Below are 16,833 nucleotides of genomic sequence, written 5' to 3' on the forward strand. Positions count from 1 at the left end.
GGTGGGTTTTGAGCAGTTTTTTGTATTTATAAGCATGGTCTGCATAGAAAGTGTTACCATATTTATTAAATAAAATTAACTTATTTGTCACAATAAAACAATGCAAATAGTTGACTGATTTGTTTTGGTATTCATCAGTGATGTATTTATTATTATAAAATTATATATTTTTATACAAATACATCACTGATTTTATATATATATATATATATATATATATATATATATATATATATATATATACACACACAGACACACATATATATTATAATATTATATTTCTGAAACTACAAAAGAAAAAAGAAAAATTATAAGTAACACAGTAGATGGCGTCATCACGTGATTAATTCATACCAATGAGACTGCTGGAACTTTCCATCGCGAAAGGAGCTGTCCATCTGGATCCGACTGGCCGCCCAGCTTTGCACCAAACAGGTAAGCTTTTTAAATTTCCATAGTAATTTGAGTTTTCTATTAAAATTAGTGAAACGGGTCAAAATGGTAATGAATTAAGTAATTGGTATTAAATTACACTCATGTTATTGTTATCTGATTATAGCTAACGTTACTCTGCTGCTGTTTAAATGAAACGGTCTCCGAGGTAATCTCCGAGGTAATATATACTTTAAAACTAAATGAATTCAAGTTTGTGTAAGTGTAAGTGTAATGTAAGTGTTTTACATACCTTTTGGTGCTATTATAATTTGGTTCATTATTGTTTTAACGTTACCGTTTACGCGATGAACTAGGGCCGAGCTAATGTAAACACAATGGCCCGGCTGAATCAGTGATGTCTTTATTTTAAAGTTTTGAATAGCGATGTAACGTTAAACGAGTATTTATGTAGTGTAAATACAATACATAAGCTACACACTCTAACTACATCTCGTTAAATATGATTATGACCGTTCATAATTGATAGACACCTTGTAAACACTGCGCACTGACAGGCAGCAAATCATATAACGTTAGGCTATTTACATAACGTCATAACTATAATGTTAACGTGAGCTAAAAATAACAGATTTTACAATTCTAACTTTAATTGATAACTGAAATGAAATCAACCATCTGTAATATTTAATTAACTTAATTATGAAAAAAATATAATGGAAGTAAAACATTTAGGCCATGAAATAATATTCATTCATTTAATAACATTAAATATGAATGTAATAATTTCTTTTAAATGTATACATTTCATCAACTTTATCCATACAGATACTGTAAATATTTCACTGAAATATTAATATTTGTTTATTTTTCTACTTTTTCCTTGTGTGTAATCAGACAATTGGTACTGCTCTGTGTAAGTCAGGGGTGCCCAACCTTTTTTGACCCAAGATCTACTTTTCAAGTAGCCAACCTCCCGAGATCTACCAGTCCAGTGTCAATATCGCAAACCCACACACATCGTTTCCAGCCTGCAGTAACTAATCTCACAACACTTTTTCTTAATAATAATAAGTTTATTTTTTATAGTGCCTTTCAAGATACCAAGGTTGCTTCACAAAATAATACAAACAGTTGACAGACAAAGAGACAAGCAATCTGCTTATTATAACAATTAAACAAGCAGAAAAGCAGATGGAGACAACCAATAACAACAAATAATTAACATGTTATATAATCAAAGAAAACAAACACTTTGATAAAGCAAGCATGTAACATAAAAAATGAAAGACAAGTAGTTATTGTTGTCACACAACTACTAGACATCACAACACACACAGACAAATTCATCTCACACAGTTGCCAGTTTGCATAGTGCGCTGTATCTCTCTCTCTCACACACACACTCTCTCTCTCTCTCTCTCTCTCTCTCTCTCTCTCTCTCTCTCTCTCACACACACACTCTCTCTCTCACACACACACAAACACACTCTCTCTCTCTCTCTCTCACACACACACTCTCTCACAAACACACTCTCTCTCTCTCTCTCTCTCTCACACACACACACTCTCTCTCTCACTCTCTCTCACACACACACACAAACACACTCTCTCTCACACATACACACACACACACACACACACACACACACACACTCTCTCTCTCACACACACAAAATAAGAATAATATAAATATAAATATTAATAATATTAATATAAATAAAAATAATAGTAATAACTGACCTTAATATGAACCAAACAGAACAATTAATCAGATACAAAACAGGTAGATCTGTCAGAGTTATAATAAAAGGATCCAAGAGCAGGAGTTGACAGGATTTAATGGAAAATATAAACAAGCCAGTCTGTCGTTATGGCACACATAACTGGGTAAAACAAAACAGTCAAAAGAAGAAAAGACTGAATAAAAGACTGTCTTCATGAGGAAATAGAACTGATCACCCGTAGAGAAGGAGCAGGGAAAAGGATCAGAGGATCTCACACAGCTGAAGCAGGACACAGACAAAACTATTGCGTCTGTACCGGACAAACAAGAAAAGGTTGAGTAAAAGGATAGTGAGAAGCAAAGAGAAGATAACCTGACTCATGACAGATCTCTGAGTTTGAAAAAAGGAAATCACTTTCTACCTTAGTGGGAGACCTGGCACTGGGAGGAGGAGGATAGCTTCTCGTAGTCAGGAGTGTATGAGCTGGTTGCAAGGCGTAGGCAGGCTGCAAGGTGGTCATCAGTCATTGTTGATCTGTACTTGGACTTGATGATTTTCATGTGCGAGAAAGCAGACTCACACAAATAAGTTGATCCAAAAAGAGCTGTCAGGTTCAAGGCACATCTTCTGAGATTGGGATACTTCTCCTCCACCAGTAGATTCCAGAACACTACATGCTCTCCAGGTTAAGCGGATGTGGATCTGGCTTTGATTTCAATGTCATTTTGCAATGTCAGAATCTCATCCTCAAGTGCGGAGCTTTCCAAGTCGAAAAGTGCTTTGACTTTGTCGGCAATGTCACCAACATCAATACTTGCACCAAATGGATAACACATATAGCTGGCTACAGGCTCGATGGATGCAAAGTCAGTAAAACGCCTCTCAAACTCTGCCAAGATGCTCTGAACATGCTCCTCATAGCGTGCACTGTCAAGCTGTGTCACACCTTTACCTTGACGTTGTAGTCTGCTTGCATGTGAGGGAAGTTGCACAGGTTACCACGCTGCAGCCTGCTTGACATCAGCTTTAGCTTGCTTTTAAATGTTTTCACTGAACTCATCATGTTGACTACATCTTTATCCTTACCCTGCAGCACTAAATTCAATTCATTGAGCTCGCCAGTGAGATCAGTGAGGAAAGATCAATCTAAAAGCCACTGGTGGTCCTCTAGCTTTGTATAGTAATACACATGTTTTGAAAGCGTCAGGAAGTCCTTGAATCTGGCCAAAATATTATCCTCTGCTTAACCACCTAACATCCGTGTGAAGCAGCAGGTCTGTGTGCTCAGCATCATTCTCCTCCAAGTAAGCACGGAAAAGCCTTCTCTGCAGACTCCTGGCCCGAATTGAACACACAATCTTCATCGCAATATCCATAACTTCTTTCATATTTAAAATCTTTCCACACAACGCTTGCTGGTGAATTATACAATAATAATTCAGGATATCCGGGAAAGATTCACTTTCTTTTCACAGTGCAATGAACCCACAGGTGCGGCCCATCATAGCAGGCGCCCCATCAGTTGTGATGGAGATCAGCTTGAAGAGCGGCAGTTTTGTCTCGCTAACAAATCCCATGAAAGCATTAAAAATATCCTCACTTCTGGTGTGTCCTTTTAATGGCAAAATTGTGAGTAGCTCTTCCTTGGCGCTCATGTCTCCAAAAACCATCCTGATGAAAACAGACAAATTGTGCCACATCCACCATATCAGTCGACTCGTCAAATTGGAGGGAAAAGCACTCACACGCGTCAATATCCTTCTTCAGTTGCTCCTCTACATCCACAGCCATTCTCTCAAATCGCCTTGTTGTAGTATTCCGGGAGAGTTGCACTTCTTTAATGGCCTTCACGATCTCTGTTTTATTTTTAAAGTCGTCAAAAAGGCTATCCGCTGCCTCGCGAAAGGCTTCCTTCACCATATCGCCGTCATTGAATGGCTTCTTGTGTTTAGCAAGGACGTGACTAACGCGATAGGAAGCAATAGTTGCGGCCTTACCCTGGGTCTTCGGTTTGGTGAAGATAGATTGCCGCGCAGCAAGCTGTGCTTTCAAATCCCGCACTTTTGTGGCACGTAAAGGCGTTTTTGCAGGGAAATCCCTCTCGTAGCTCCCGTGTACGGTTTTAAAATGCCGCTCCAGATTTCCTTTTTTTGCCAACGCCACCGTTGCTTTGCAGATCAAACAAACAGGCTTTGAATGAGAATAAACAAAACAATAATCTTCCTCCCATTCAGGGTGAAAATGGTAGGTCTTGGCTCGTTTCCCCTCAGCCATGTTTACGTTTAGGAGCGTGTAACCGCTGTTCGCTAGCTTCTAGTTACTGTTGACAACTGTCAAACTCCTGTCATGCATGTCACGCGCGACCTAAAAACGCGCGGTTAAACGTGACCTACTTTTTTCTTTTTCTCTTTTTTAAATACTTTTTTTGTGGACATGTTGGCAAGGACTCATGATATAGGCTGTAGTGTACATTTAATAAAAAATATAACACACACATAAAAAAAACTTTTATTTAAAAAAAAAAATCTACACTCCTCGCGATCGACTTGGGATCAGTCCGCGGTCTACCAGTAGACCGCGATAGACTGGTTGGGCACTGATGGTGTAAGTATTCTGTTGGAATCACTGTCTGACACATTCTCAGTTTTTGCATTGTAGATTTGTCATAGACATTTACAAAAACGTTCTTTACACCATATATATAACTGTATTTTCATAAACATTTTGCTTATGTTATCTGTTAATATTTTGGGTATCAAATTTTTTTAAATGAGATGTGCCTCACCCACTGAACAAACACTGTATTTTGCAGTACAGTGGTGTCATATGTAGCATAAATTATTAGATGTTATTGTACATATTCATGAATAAAAGTTTAAACTGGGTTTATAACATTAAAATGTTGTTTGTCCTCTCTCTTTTCAGTATTCATTGCCATCTAATCCTGATTGCAGAACTGAGCTCCAACCCCAGTTAAGCAGATTTGAACCAGTTGATCGAGGTCTTCAGGATCAGCAGAAAGTACAGACAGCTAAACTCCTCCATGACCAGGACTGGACACCACTGCTGTAAGTGATCCATCTTGTCATGTTCAGAACATATTGCAGAGGATCTCAGCTCTGGCCCTTGAGGACCACTGTCCTGCAGACTTTAGCACCAAACCCTGGTCCAAGTCCAACACACCTGAACAGCTAGCCTAATCGAGCTCTTTTGGTTAAAAGAGCAAGTGAAATTGATCAGGTCTGGACATAAACTGCAAGACAGTGCACTTCGAGGACCAGAGTTGAGAACTCCTGACATATTAATTAGTCAATAATCACTTACGAAAAAAAATATAAGTTTTATTTGTATAGATTTATGTAATATGTAATATTACTAATACTCAGTTGTCTTCTCTCTTCTTTCCTTAATTGTGTTGTGTGTCAAACAGCTAAATAAACCCAACAGAGAGCCGCACAGGCCACTCTTTTTCTGTGTAAGTACATTTTTGACTGTCAGACTCTGTATTTTCTTTTATAAAAATGACATATCCATGCTGCAAGTTAAAGCCATCAATGATTTCTTGATAAAGACATTAAAGGGATTGTTCTTCATGTTGTTCCAAACATGTATTATTTACTTTTTTCTGTGGAATGCAAAAGAAGAATTTTGAATAATGTTTAATCTGTTTTGTCTATACAATGAAAATCCCATTGACTTTTTATTGAGTAATTTTTCGAAATATCAGAAGAATCTTCCACAGAAGAAATAATGCAGGTTTGGAATGACATGAGTGTGAGTACAAGTTGACAGAATTATATATTGTGTTGATAATTTTGTAAATTGTTCTCATGCTCTCATTTCATCATGCACTCAATTGGTTCACTCTCTGTATGTTTCTCTCTCAACAACACCACCTATATTTGTTTTTAATATTAATAAAAAAACCTGTAACTATTTTCCCGGAACTCAAATTATCCTCCAGTCAAAGTACAGAAGATTATTTTTTTTCTGAGGTGGAAATGGCCTAACCATTGGGAAAACACAAGTGAATAAATTACACTTGGAACAACCCCCGTTTTTTTTTAATACATTTTTTTATGTTAACATTTCAATTGTTGTTGTTGTTTTTTTTCTCACTTTAGATGATGACACAGCTGAAGCAGCATCCAAAGGGGTTGATGCTGATCCTAATGCAAGAGACTGGGATGGTGGAAGGAGCAAGTTACTCCAGTATCTGAGGGGATTGATTGATGTGGTTTTAAATTAATTTTTTGTTTTGACTTTTTTTTTTTTTACTCAAAATCTTTTTCAAATAAATGCCGCTCTTTTGACAGTTCTGTTCAAACATTCCTGAATTTTTTTCACGATTTACATGCTGACGACTAGATTACTTTGTTCAAAAGTAGGGCTATTTGTATATATATTTTACATGACTGTGAATAAATGAAATTATTTAAAACATATGACTTGTAATACTACTTCGACTTTCAACAAGTGAAATTATTTTGCATGTATTGTGGCAAATGCAAAGTAGAACCAAACTAATCTTGTTTGTTAAGGCCACAGGTATATTACAACACATCTTTGAAATTGTTGGATAATTTGGATAAATTTGGATAAATTTGGATAAATTTGGATAAATTGGATAATTTGTCCGCAGTATGCCCACACTTTTCCTAGTGCACCCACAGTATGCCCAAACTTAACCCAATGTACCCACAGTATGCCCACACTTAACCCAATGTACCCACAGTATGTCCACACTTAACCCAATGTACCCACAGTATGCCCACATTTAACCCACTGTACCCACAGTATGCCCACACTTAACCCAATGTACCCACAGTATGCCCACACTTAACCCACTGTACCCACAGTATACCCACACTTTGCCCACCGCATGGGGACCCTGCAAACATGCCCCTGCGGGGCCCACGCTGGCTTTTTGTGGGGACAGTGGGCTAGGGCCAGCCCACGCCAAACCTAAACAGGCCCAGTGCGGGCTTGCCCAGGCGAGGCCCACTGCTTTGGGCTCACCGCGGGCTATCTGTGAGCAGCCCAAACTAGCGTGCTGCCCACATTAAGCCCATGATGGCCCATTGTGGGCCATCCCGTTCGGGCCCAGAGCAGGTTTTGTACCTTTGGGCCCATGCAGGTTTTGTTTAGGTAGCCCACTTTCATACGTTTTGGCTCCTTTTTAAAATTTAATGTGAAATTCATAAGACCTTCCATTTATCTGCTCAGAAGGAATAAAAAGAAAAAATAATTTGCATTGGATTGTGTCTACAAGACAATGCGAGATCCCTTAAAAACTCTAAGAACAAATCTTACTTTAAAAAGGATATTATTTTGATAATTGATAATTCACATGTAACGTGAACGCGTCCCCACCGCATCAAAAACATGATTGCGTGATGAAAACATGAAAAATACAACATAAACATATAACTGTTTAGAAAGAAAACACAGAACAAATATGCGCATATGTCCATCTCGCGAATTTAGCTCTTCTTCATGTCAGTCTTCTTCATGTCCAGTGACGTTGGAACTATATTGTAAGAGGGGGGGGGGGGGGGGGGGGACAGTCACAAAAGAACAGTCACTTTTTAGTGTAGGCCTATAGAAGGCTGTGTTATGTATCCTTATTGACTTTATGATTAGTTAAATCTGTTTTGCACAAGCATCGCCGCAGAGTTAACCTTTTCAGACCGTACCGGACATCGTTCACTTCACGTCTGTGGGCGTTACGCACAGCTCAGTGTGGCCGCTCCAATTTACCTTCAATGAAATCTAATGTAATTGACAGAATTACTAAAAAATATTTAGCTATACCTAAAAGTTAAAGATTTTTAATAAACTCAAGAGATGGTAGATGTGTGCATTTTCATGATTTATGAGCGACGTTAGTCTAGCAGACTTTTCTAAAAAATAATTTGCTATACCTAAAAGTTAAAGATTTTTTGTGTCACGCATGCATGTCTATTTCCCTCATATTAAATATAAAACGCATGTGGATTGTGGACTGATATTTTTCCAATGTCTGGACTCCTTTATTAATGGAGAAGGCCTATATAAACAGACGTTCCAATATATTGGTATTAGGGATGCACGATATATCGACCACATATTGATATCGGCCGATAAATGGTCTTTGACGTTATCGTTATCGTTATCGAGCCGATAAGAAAATTGGGCCAATATATCAAAGCCGATAGATAGATTATTTACTTCAGTTGAGAGATTAGCGCTGTTCACTATGATGGTTCTGAATGATTGGATTCACTTCGAAAAGGAAGATATACAGTTCAGTGCAACGTGTGCAGCACAAATCTGTCACATAAGCTTCATAATATTATAATAAGAGCACTACCGCAAAAGAATGTTGTGAATTCTTGTTCGCCAGTGTTTCAGCGCGACGAGCGCGTTGTGGCGGAAAGAGCGCGTTTATGGAGTTAAGCCTTCATGACAAGCACAGTCAAGTTCTATTGAGCATTCGCAGCATTCTGTGCCATTGTAAGTTGCAATAATATGTTTATTTTGTGTATATATATCTGATTAATCTAATATGGGATGCGTTTGGTTGAGTTAATGATGCAGTAGCGCTTCATTGTACGGGTGATCATCTTTAGCGTGTGCAGCTCAAACAGAAATGCACATTTATAACTATAATTGGGACTGTCATATACATGCCATTATAATGAGAACATTATTGTAATAAAACGTTGTAAATTCTCTGAGTTTAGTTGCCGTTTCAGCGCGCTTGTTGTGGGAATTGCACGTCCAGAACAGGGCCTACACATTATGACCAGCACAAGTTCGATTGTGCATTCACGTCATTTTTTGCAGATAAGTCGTGATATAAAGTTGATGTAATATAAATATATGATTAATCTCACATATGATGCATTTCGTTTAAACAACCTGCTAGAAAAGTTCTTCAGTTTCCCGGTGCTCGTTCTCTTCAGCTTCAGCGCGCGCACTTTAAACAACAATGCAAAACATTAAAAGCTGATTGGGACTGTCATATAATTATAATTGTATTCACTATTGTAATAAATTAGTAAATTGGGCAACCGTTGAGTTGATTAATCTTCTAGCAAAGCGATTCAGTTTCGTTCTCTTCAGCTTCAGCGCGCGCAGCTCACACTGACAGCAATGTCATTTGAAACCGTACTTAAGCTATTAAAGATGTTTACTATCACTGTAATATTAAAAATATTTTTTTTTCAAAAACATTGGGTTATAATTGTTCTCGAATTATTTTCATCAACGATATGGTTTGATTGAATTAATTTCCTTATTGTCGGTGCAGAGGCGATTCCATTTTATTGATCCATGGCACATGCATTTAGTTTCTTTATATGCAGCCCAATGTTATCCAATGACTTATTTAGGTTTTTTTTGTTTTGTTTTTTTGTTAGGCAATAGATTTTTTGATAACACTTTACAATAAGGTCTCATTTGTTAATGCATTAACTAACAGAGAGCAATAGCCTTTGTTATTGTTATTATAAAATATGTGCGTTCATGTTAGTTCACAGTGCATTGACTAATGTTAACACATACAAATTTCTTAAAAATGTCTTATAAAATTTTTGGTTCAACTAATGCTAACAAAATTAAACCTTATTATAGTGTTACCATTTTTTAATAAAGAAAGTTGCCCAGTGTTATTTTACAGTTGATTCTGCTACTTTATTTGGGTGGTCCGCCGACTCATTGCTATCTGGGAAGTCACCTTACACCAACAGTACCATACGAATTAAAACGGGAACGAAAATGTGTAACCAAATGGAAAGATGAATTCGACTGGGTTATTTATGAAGACGGAGTTATGCTCTGTGGTGTCTGTCGGGGTCAACCCAACCTGGCTGACAAGTAAGTGACGTTAGCTGGCTAGCCGTGTACTGTAAACAAGCATTAACAGCATTTGTATTAGGGCTGCACGACATTGAAAAAATGACATTGCGATATTTTATTTTTCTGCCATATATAACTTATGTAAAATTAAGGGATAATGTAGAGCGAGCTTCGATTCGCGTCGGGGTCCTAATGAGCCTGAAGGGATTGTATTCACTATAACAACCGCCTCACTCTACATTATCCCGCTTATTACAAGGCTACCTACCAAATAAATCAATAATTTTACACAAAATATTGATTTAAAAAGGAGTTTATTGATTTAAAAAACGATTGTATTGCTTCCGCTAAAGAAAATAGTCCGTTCCGTCTCTACGGTTAGAATCTATGGTTAGAATCCATGGCAACGTTCTGGTTTTCATGGCAGCGGTGTGTTATACTTAGGTTACCAGCGGTCTGTTGTCAAGCAATAACAGGCCGCATTCTACATTACAATTCAACTTTGTATAGTGTTTCCGATGTCTCGTGAGTTCAGTGTTGGACAGATCAATTGTTTTAACCATTCATTAAAGTGAGTCGTTTAAAGGAGTCATTAACGTTAGTTCGCGAATCAGACGTGTCATTAACGGACCACGGCACACGTTGTGTGATTATACAGGCAGTTTAGGACATCACATAAGATTTGTCAACACAGAAAACATTTCATCACTGGATAGATTTTTTGTTTTGTTTATTGAAAGTGTGGTGTCACACTGAATGTGTGAAAAGCTTTTCAGAGAAGATAAGGCAACGTTATTTTAGCACATTCACAACCAGTGGTAGTTCAGAAAAAAAAAAAAACTTCGGTCTTCCGACCTTTTACCATCGTGTATTCTCAAAGATATCTAGTCAACTCAATTAATTAATATGCGCGAGGGAGGGAGAGAGAGCAAGATAGTTTGAAGACGGTGTGAGTGCGCGCGAGCGAGCGGGGCTTTCACTCTCTCTGCTCGTTCTCTCGGTTAAACAAGCGCAGCAGTCAGTCATCTACATCACTCATCTGCATCACTCACCGGTCAAATAAGGCTTTGGCGGGACAAAAATACGGTTTAGAAAGGCTGACAGAAAACAGGGCGCAAGTTCCAGTTTTTTTGCGCTTGATGTTTAGACTGACAGGACTTGCAAATTGATTACCCGGACAAGTGACTTTTGTGCATGGACAAGTGAAACATAAATTTACTGCCTCAAAAAGTTAATGTCGGGCCCTGCAATCAGATCAGTGCCAGTGCGTTTGATTTCACCGGGAGAAACTTTTTGAAAATATGGACGAAGGTACTAAATACACAGGCGGATGCATTATGGAGGATCTGGATTTTGACGAAGTTATGGTAGAAACGGATGTTCGTGGCTACCTTTATGAGCCACAGTATAGCGACGAGCAGGTGAGGGCTATGGAGGAACCGGAGGCGGCTGAAGCTGCTGCCACCACAGCCGATGCAGACGATCTGCCTGCCGCGGACGAGGAGCCCAAAATGGCTCGAGCTGCTGCAGATTGGTGGTGCCTGTGCTGTCACTGTGCGTCAATGGACATTCAATATCTATTGAATAAGTACTAGTATCTATTGAATAAGTACTAGTATCTAATGAATAAGTACTAGTATCTAATAAACAAGTACTAGTATCTAATGAATAAGTACTAGTATCTATTGAATGAGTACTAGTAGCTAATTGATAAGTATTAGTATCTAATTAATAGGTACTAGTATCTAATGAATAAGTACTAGTATCTAATGAATAAGTACTAGTATCTAATGAATAAGTACTAGTATCTATTGAATAAGTACTAGTAGCTAATGAATAAGTACTAGTATCTAAAAAATAAGTACCAGTACCTAAAGAATAACTACCATTATCTAATATATATGTACTAGTCACAATTGGAATAGATACTAGTCAGAACTGAATAGTTGATATCTAAATGACAGATCCCCATAGAAGTCAATGGCAAAAATTTTTTTTTGTTACTAGTAACAAAAGAATAGTTACTAGTGACTATCGGAATAAGTACTAGCAGGGGTTAAATTGGGATTTATTATGTGGGGGTGCTCTCCCTAGGGGGGTCCGGGGGAATTTTTTTTTGAAATTTTCAAATTTCAAATTTTTTTTTGAAAAATAAACCATTAAATAGCACTTTCTGGAGAGTTTTGTGCAAAGAAATGGAGAAATTGAGTATTACATGATATGTGAAAAACTGCAAGGTTAAGAGCATTTACTTTGCAACAGGTATTAGGACATTTAGCATTTACATTACTGCTAATCAGTCATCACTTGATTACACATTGTAATACCTTGTTATGATATAGTGACCCATACAATGTGCCAAACATAATGTGCCACATGGAGAGACAGTGCAGCATATGACAGTAGCAACAGCTGAGAAGATTTGGGTCTGTGGTGACCAGGTCCACCTCATACAAACTTCCTTCTCCCATTCTCTCTCTTTACTACGACAACACACACACACACACACACACACACACACACACACACACACACACACACACACACACACACACACACACACACACACACACACACACACACACACACACACACACACACACACACACACACACACACACACACACACATAAAAAGGCAAAGTTTTGATTTCTGGCTCCAGTGGTTGCCTCATTACACAACCCACGTAAAGTTGATAATTCCGCGAATAACTGCAATTGCAGATTTCGAACAGAGATGGCGAAAACTGCGGACTGCAGCTTTAAGATATAAAAATGATGATAACACTGGTTAGTTTTACAATCAACATTTGAATTTATTTGTGTTTTACCTTTGTAATTTAATTTTGATTTTACATTTCATTTCATACACATTCTTAAAAACAGTACAGAGAACACACATCTATAACTCATCACTCATCTATAACTTCATTACTTCCCACAATGGCTGGTATGCAAACACCTCAGTATTAGTCTGCCTTTTCTTACACGCCAGGTGCTCTGCAGATCTCCTCCTTGCTACCCACTTTCTAACAAATTTAGTGGGGTCCCAAGATGCTAATGGAGGGCCAACAATGTTAACAAACATTAGAGAGGACACATTTTCAATTCTCAGCAGGGAACGTAAAGGTGTAACAATTGCATTCATTTCAGAAAAACCTCTCTCACATTCTGCACTACTTACAGCAACTGTTTCAACAGCATGTATGAGTGTTTTGCAGTCGTGTTACCATAAGGGCCAATCAGACAATTTTGCCATTCACTTGATAAGGTGTACCTGAGTTTACCACTATGCTCTGCTCCGAGTGATCTTACAGCACTACATGTTTTGCATCCCAAATTTTTCTCTTTTACCATAAGAAATGGATAGGTCTTACAGAAGTATTCATACTGGTGTACCTTCCAGCAGTCTGGCAAGTTGTGACAGGCTCCACCTCCTGCTCCAGTGTCCTGCCCCATGTCCACTGCTCCAGTGTCCTGCCCCATGTCCACTGCTCCAGTGTCCTGCCCCATGTCCACAGCTCCAGTGTTTTGCCCCATGTCCACAGCTCTCGTGTCCTGCAACATGTCCACAGCTCTCGTGTCCTGCCCTATGTCCACAGCTCCAGTGTTTTGCCCCATGTCCACAGCTCTCGTGTCCTGCAACATGTCCACAGCTCTCGTGTCCTGCCCTATGTCCACAGCTCCAGTGTTTTGCCCCATGTCCACAGCTCCCGTGTCCTGCCCCATGTCCACAGCTCCAGTTTCTTGCCCCATGTCCACAGCTCCAGTGTCCTGCCCCATGTCCACAGCTCCAGTGTCCTGCCCCATGTCCACAGTTCCTTGGCCCTGTCCAGAGTAGAGGTGGGGAGATGGATATAGTTCAATATTGCAACATTTTCTGCGAGAAATTATATTGGTACAGTCACTACATAATAGAGCTGTCAATCTTCCTCTATAATACCATTAGAATTCCATTTTATATTTTTTTTAAATATTCAAATAATATTCGAATATTTAATGCTCAATTGTAGCCTGTAAAATAATATGTACTACACTAGCAGGCTTATTCATTGTCAATGCCATTACAAGCATGTGGTTGCTGGTACGTTCTGTCCACTAGAGGGACTTCTTATTAGCCTGTCCTTAAAGAAGACGTGCACGCAAGTTTATTTACATGAAATGTAATTGTTGAAAAAATAATTTCCACCTCTTTACACGTCTCCTCACTTCTGCCACTCTGTCCAGTGTCATTTACTCCAGTCTTCGGCTCCACTCTATATATGAGGGGAAATACAAAAGGAAGAATGCTTAATGTCAATGATGATTCTTAACTCATGCCTGTATAACAAACCTAGGAGCAGATCATATCTTAGTCATCGTAACTTTAACATTAATAGAATGTTGATATGATATCAATTAAATCATCTGGTAAGTCTGCTGAGTACATCACTGTAAAGTCTGCTGCCAACTAGGGATGAGATGATTGCCGGTGTAACGGTAAAAATTATGTTAATTATTACAGAGAAATTAATGTAATTCTTAGTATTGTTTCTTGTATGCTGGTGGCTATAATATTTAGTACTGGTAAATAATTTTCATAGTAAGTCAGATGCTTATTATTGTGCATTATTATTTGTTTATATTTTAGAACCACATCCAACTTCACATGTAACGTCAAATACAACTTCATAGTTGACTTCACGTTGGAGTTGTAAATAAATCTTCCTGGATCTCAGCCAGACATCTCTGGTTCAAGTTCTTTCAGTGTTTCAGACCGTTTTCAATAGTTTTTACAAGCATATTGCCTATATTTTTGTAATATATTAAGCACTGTTACACTTTTTGAAACTATTTCAGCTTGTGTAGGCCTGTCACTGACAGGCTGTCAGTGCTTTCTGAACATATTGAACACACTTTTAAAAATACCGCAATAATACCGAACACTGTGATAATTTTGGTCATTTTCATACTGTCCCATCTCTACTGCCAACATGTTACAGAGCTAGTCATGCTAAACATGTCTGGAATATCACCCCACCTTTTGAAGAAGTAAGTCAGTTTCCTCTTCTTGGGTGAATATGCTCCACTCATTTCAATTTATCTCTGAAAGTTGGAGAATAAATGCTTGATTTAATTTTCATTAACCACAGAGCTTGGTAGCTAAAAGTAACTTAGGTCTAGCAAGTCTTACATTTCTGTAATTCACACAGATCAAATACAAATATGCTGACTGAATAGATTGCTAGTTTATTTTAAGTAGCCAGCTAACGTTAAATTAGCAATTCTCTTGGCAGTTTGCTGATAATCCGGTATCTGAAGTAAAATGCTCAAAACATCTCCTGAGAAAAATCACATGGTCAACCTAGTCCTGGTTATTTAATTTTGATTTAGTCTTATTTTTCTTACCTTGTCATTCAAGGCCAGGGCACTTTTTTGACATTTCTGGAACATCCACATCCCGCGCAACCACGGTCTCCCAGGAACATTCATTATTGCTGCGTACATTTATCCGTGTCAGATGCGCATGCGCGAGCGGTGCGCGATCATGGTCGACTGACAACGAGATTAAGCAGCTGAACAAAAATACGGCCGTGTTCCGATTTTTCTCATCTCAGCTCCGCCGAGACAAAATAGACATGCCATTTCAAAAATCTTTCATTTATTGTCAGAAATATGTTTTCAAAAGCATCACTTTCATCAAATTGTATGTGACATAATTTCCAGTAGGCAACTGACTGCAAACGAGCAGGCTTATGTGCCGGGGCTGAGCCCCGGAGAGCCCCGGCCCAATTTAACCACTGAGTACTAGTATCTAATGAATAAGTACTAGTATCTATTTAATAGGTACTAGTATCTAATGAATAAGTACTAGTATCTAATGAATAAGTAATAGTAACTAATGAATAAGTACTAGTATCTATTGAATAAGTACTAGTAACTAATAAATAAGCACTAGTATCTAATAAATAAGGACTAGTATCTAATGAATAAGTACTAGTATCTAATAAATAAGGACTAGTATCTAATGAATAAGTACTAGTATCTTTAAAAAGGTACTAGTACCTTAAGAATAAGCACTAGTATCTAAAGAAAAGGCACTAGTAGCTAAATAATAAGCACTAGTATCTAAAAAATAAGTACTAGTAGCATGAAAATAGAGACTAGTTGGTTAAAATGATTAAATGTTAAAACGGCTTGCCATAGTATGAGAGCCATTTTAGATATCTGAAATAATATTGATATCAGAAATACATTTTCAGATATCAAAAATGAAAGTTTTTACTAGTAGCAATTAAATTGTTGATATCAAGAATAGACATTTCAACTAGTGACAATTGAATTATTGATATCAGGAATTCACATTCTTACTAGTAACAATGTAATTATTGATATGAAAAATTATATTTCTACTAGTAAGAAATCAATTGTTGATATCAACAATTAATTTTGAATGGCAGCCTATGGTGACATTTCACTAGTGAAAATACAATTACAGATATCAAGAATTCAATTGTTGATATCAAGAATCTAATTGTTGATATCAAGAATCTAATTGTTGATATCAAGAATTAAATTGTTGATATCAATAATTAAATTGTTGATATCAAAAATGTAATTGTTGATATCAAAAATGTAATTGTTGATATCAAAAATTGAATTGTTGATATCAAGAATTCATATCCTGGAAATGAATAAAAGTTAAAACGGCTTGCCATAGTAGATGCGCATATTTGTCCTGTAGTAGGGACGTGCTGATCTACCAGCGGCACACAGGTTCACATGCGCTGCATGTCTCATAAAATATTACAAAATGTAAACGTCTGGGAGAATGAGTAGAGCAGCCATATAGATCTGAATGAGAGTGACGACGACGCATAGTTTTCTGTGCG

General features: G+C 37.7%; 1 long non-coding RNA gene across 1 annotated transcript; it reads left to right on the forward strand.

Moving 5' to 3' along the window:
• The first annotated feature begins 382 nt into the window (after nt 1-382).
• On the forward strand, nt 383-6,516 carry LOC143737951 (uncharacterized). Its single transcript, XR_013203788.1, has 5 exons — nt 383-435; nt 1,291-1,309; nt 5,046-5,188; nt 5,551-5,595; nt 6,245-6,516. It is a non-coding gene; the product is annotated as an uncharacterized LOC143737951 (long non-coding RNA).
• Nucleotides 6,517-16,833: the final 10,317 nt, after the last annotated feature.

Source organism: Siphateles boraxobius, unplaced genomic scaffold, assembly GCF_051911475.1.
Source record: "Siphateles boraxobius isolate OS27281-9 unplaced genomic scaffold, OSU_SipBor_1 133, whole genome shotgun sequence".
Taxonomy (NCBI): domain Eukaryota; kingdom Metazoa; phylum Chordata; class Actinopteri; order Cypriniformes; family Leuciscidae; genus Siphateles; species Siphateles boraxobius.